The sequence below is a fragment of the Gymnoscopelus braueri genome (genome assembly GCF_963280865.1).
Source record: "Gymnoscopelus braueri genome assembly, chromosome: 18".
NCBI lineage: Eukaryota > Metazoa > Chordata > Actinopteri > Myctophiformes > Myctophidae > Gymnoscopelus > Gymnoscopelus braueri.
Genome location: NC_137618.1, coordinates 29047011 through 29051721, shown reverse-complemented (window position 1 = coordinate 29051721; position 4711 = coordinate 29047011). Strand labels below are relative to the sequence as shown.

At 39.8% G+C, this 4711-nt stretch overlaps 1 protein-coding gene across 1 annotated transcript in view; it reads right to left on the bottom strand.

The window, feature by feature from the left end:
* Positions 1-3645: 3645 nt before the first annotated feature.
* Positions 3646-4711, bottom strand: part of LOC308105677 (ephrin-B2a-like) — a 31471-nt gene continuing 30405 nt past the window's right edge. The window contains exon 5 of the mRNA XM_080456552.1: positions 3646-4711. This exon is cut by the window's right edge and continues 3983 nt beyond it. The gene's annotated coding sequence lies outside the window, so the exon portion shown is untranslated.

Genomic DNA, 4711 nt, shown 5'->3' with positions numbered 1-4711 from the left:
CATTCATTCATACATACAATAATCACACAAACATAGGTAGGCTATCTTTCAGTCTTTTATCCAATGCACACACCATGTTATGTTCGGTGAGACATTTTGGCAATACTACTTTAAAAGTGGTGATGGCACCTATGGATGGAAGAAGGACAGCCAGAGCCAGGACACCTTATTTTAAATCCTCCCCCCAGGATATTGCATAAAGGCCCAGTGGTGGCCTACCATGTGTTTTTAAGGCTACTTTCACCATTTTATGTTATATATATTGGTGGGTGCTCCTAATTTTCTTTCTGGTGTTACAAGATTTTTCAATTAGGAGCACCAGTGCTACCAAGTAAAAAAAAAGCTAATTTCGAGCCCTGCTACAGTACATAGACAGCGGTGTTGCCACCAAGCCAGTCATGAACCAATACAGCCACCCTGTTACAGATCACTACAGCAGCCACGACAAAGGAGACATACTGTAGATCCACATCGGTCTTCTATTCCAAATTGATTGACTGTTATGTCAAAGCCCAAATGTGTGAGCAAACTCACACATACACGTACTGTTCCAGTTACAAATCACTACCTTCAACGGCAGACACAACACAACATACAAACTGCAGATTCACATCAGCATTCAATTCCAGAGCCAGAAACCAGCCACTGAACATGTTTCATTGCAATCCAGTCATTGGGTCCCAAAATGACAGCAACAGTACAACAGCTTGAATCACATTAGTATACACACAGCATACAAAACAAGCAGCAGCAGCAGCAAAAAAAACAATGTTCCTACCTTGAGCCGTCTTCTACTTGACTTCATCAGTTGTGTAAGTGATGGCCAGGGTCAGACATTGGAAACCATGGACAGAGAGATAGAGACCCCCTCTCTCTAGTTCATCCCCGGATGAGCCCTCCAGCGGCGTCTCCAGTCACGTCGATCCTCCATACATCTGGCTAGCTCGGCAGTACTTTTCTCCCCTGCTGGGAGCTCCCGGTGTCAATGGCAGTGACGAACGGGCACCGTTCTCCCTGCTGCCATCTTCTCACTCACCATTGGTAGCCCCCCATTGGTAGCCGGCCTCCGATGGTGGTCTACCAGGCTTGCGTGGAGATTCATAGTACCTTCTTTTGTACCGGTGTGCATGGCTCCTATGGTAGTAGGTTGGGAGGAACATCATAATATGCCTTGAGTGCCTGAAAGAAAGAACTAAATAAATTGACATACATGTATATTGTACCCTTTCACGACAACTTCAACAATACCACAACACAACATACACAGCCTAGTATACGTATGCTGTATCCTGTCACAAGTCACAACATACACAGCCTAGGCACAGTATGCTAGGTACAGCCACTGAACATATTCATTGCTAGACAGTCATGGGGGCTGCGGTAAAGTTAAGTTTTATATTGGATAGTTGACCGATATTCAACTACGGAGCTACTCAGGTCAGGTGTCAACAAAGTACTCAACTTTAATTGTAATATGTATTTTCAATTGCTTTTAAGCCCAATGAGATATTAACGCTCAACATACTCAACATTGTGCAGGAGTATGCATGTGAGCACACCTTTTAGATTTCTCATTTTAATATTTTGAAACTTTTACATGAATACAGTATTTTTACATTTTGTTTTTATTACGGTAATTAATAATTACTACAATAATGGTAGAACTGCACTTAAACGCCTAGATTAAGCAGAGTACTTGTTATACAGTAGACATATAGATAGCCTAAATAGTTATATCCTAAATAGGTATATCCTTCATGGTCAAGTGACAACTGACAAGGGTTGTCAGTCATGCTTCTTCCAGCTCAGAAACATTGCTAAAAATCGAGTCCCTCTTTTCCTTTTGTCATCATTTGCAGACCTTGAACAAGTCATTCATGCTTTCATTTCATCAAACAAATAAATAGTATAATTAAACAATAATTGGTAAACAGTTAAGTTACATATTCACTTCAAAGCACACAACAGTGCTTTAATCCTGACTGGTGACTAGCTGTTGTTTCACCAAGTAAAATAATACTAATTACACACAATTCAGCTCTATTGAATACATAAATGTTATTGTTAACTCACCTGGGGAAGGGGGAAAAAACAACAGTTTGTAACGACGAGTCTTTCAACGGTCAAAGATGTGACTCGGCTGTTTTTCAGTCCCTGACAACACTGACAGCTCTTCTTAACTTCCACAAGGTAGAACGTTTCATTACATTGTTTATTTCACTCTTTTTGTCTTTTACGTACAAAACATAGCTTGTAGCCAGTAGCCTAATGGAGACCTCTCATGTCTGTTTACAGCACCGTGTGGGGGAAGGGGGCGGGGCAACTGGAGGATTTCAAAGAGCCCGCGTGCAGCCTTACTTAGGGCAGTGTCTACCAATAACATTCACAGTGTGTCTACTTTCTAGGCCAATGGTTCTCAAACTTTTAAATAGCTGTACTTTGTTTCAACAGAATATTTGTGCTGTGTTACATCATTATTATAATAATAATTATTTATTTATTTATCTATTTAAAAGAAAATTGGCCCATGTGAGTGTTTGGGTTCTTCTATTAGTGAAAAAAATATATCAAATAACTTTTAACTGAAAATGGTATGACTGTGACTTCAACCTAGATTGCATAGTCAACTTCATGGTCAGATGATTAGAATCCCACATTACCCCCCATATTAGTGGAGTAGGCCTGATTGGTGCTTTTTACTCCAATCATTTGAAAACTTTAGTTACTTGTTGCTTTTTAGATTTAGATAATTATGGCAAATAATCAGCTTGTATAGATCGGGTATTTTCGCTACTTTCAAAAAGATTTGGAAAATGTTTACCATACAAATTAAGAGCTGAGACTAAATGTCTTGGGTCCATTGGAACATAGGTTATCTTTTTCCATTTCCAGAAAGGTATCGGGTTTTCTCCCGACACGATATCATGAAATGTGACAATTGCTGTGAGAGCGGAGCAACAAAACTAGGGTTGCCAACTGTCCCTTATGCGGAATCATCCCTTATTTGGAAACTAAGACTTATGTGTCCCTTATTGCACTGATAAGGGACACACTTTGCTGCTCATTTTTGGGGAATCAATCACAGCTCATATACATACTATAATACAGGTTGTTAACCACTTAAATTAAACCCTCTAGACCAGGGGTCTTCAATGCTTTTCAAGCCAAGGACCCCTTAGCGGAGAGAGAGATGAAGCAGGGACCCTACTACATTCAGCATATTAAATATACTCACATATTTTCAGCTTCATAGACTTGTTTGATAGCACTATCATCAGTGTAAATTCATGCTTTTCCTTAATGTGTAAACCAACCCTCAATACTTGGTCTGCCCCTTTTCCCTCTACAGTATCTCTTCACCAAAAATACCCAATCTACAAGCTCACACCGCGTCAAAGTGCAACACGTTGTGAGCTTGTAGATCTGCTATTTTTGGCACATTTTCCCTCCAGATTATGGATGCTGGGGTTTAAGTTGTTAATATAATTTACAAAAACTGTACATATATACAGTGAGATTTTCTCTGGACGTCCCTTATTTTTCTTGGAAACAAGGGACGCCCGGCCGGGTGTCCCTTATTTGAATGTCATGTACTTGGCAACCCTAGTGAGAGTGGAGCAACAAAACGAAACAGCCAGACACCACGTCCATAGGAAAAACCTTTTTATTGAAAAACATTTTCAGTTCGTAACAGACTGGGTGGAATGTGTGTGTCATCACTTTTTCCGTTTCTTTTGAAAGTGTTTTTGAAACATTTAGTTTCTCACGGCGGCCATCTTGAACTGCAACGAGGAGGGGGGGCGGGGGGAGTATAACCATGTGAAAACAGAATTTAAAAACCAGGGGTAGATGAACAAACAACGCAATCATAATACTGTGTTTACTTACAAACTGGACAGAAACCAAATCATAAACAGAACAAAAATAATAATAATAATTCAATAAATATTTATGGTACACACCTATGGCACAAATATGCAGCAGTCGGTTTGGCAAGTTTCTCTCTGTTTTCTTTTTTTTTAAACCAAATCACCATGGAAACAGTGCAAAAGGGAAAGGAGTGTGAGGGACACGGGCTTTTCCATCGAGCGCTAGCTAAAATACATAGCAAAAAATTCAAATTTTATACAAAACATCTTACTTTAAGAGTTTATAAAAAAATGTTTTATTGGGTTCTGGTCAATATTTACACAAGCTATTTACCAAAAAAGTAGTATGCTCTGTTTTTACTGAAGTGTATTCCATTTTTTTTTCATTCAGTACGTTTTTTTGTGTCGTTTTTTGTTTTTCCTTTGCTTTCCTAAAAAGGTGAATAAGGCTATCGTAACAACCCAGGATTCCATATACAATACAAACATTAATGTATTTACAGTTGTCTTACCTACAGAATTACGGTGCAAAATTACTGAGTCAAGTGACCAAAGGGCTGACCATACGAGCAAGGCATTTTACAGTAGCCTGAAATACTTGTCCCAGCCTTATACCCAGCCTTATACTTTGTCGTACAATGGTGGTGCAAGCCAGAAATAAGCTAGCTATAAGCTCAGTCGATCACGGATCCACTGTGTTGTGAGCTTATAGATCCGGCATTTTTGGCGTGCGACTCCGTCGTACAACGGAGTATAAATTAGGCGTGAGCGCCGGCACCATCACAACATTGCTGTGACACTTCGAACTAGGTCGAACCACCGTCAACACCGTGAGGGCGCCG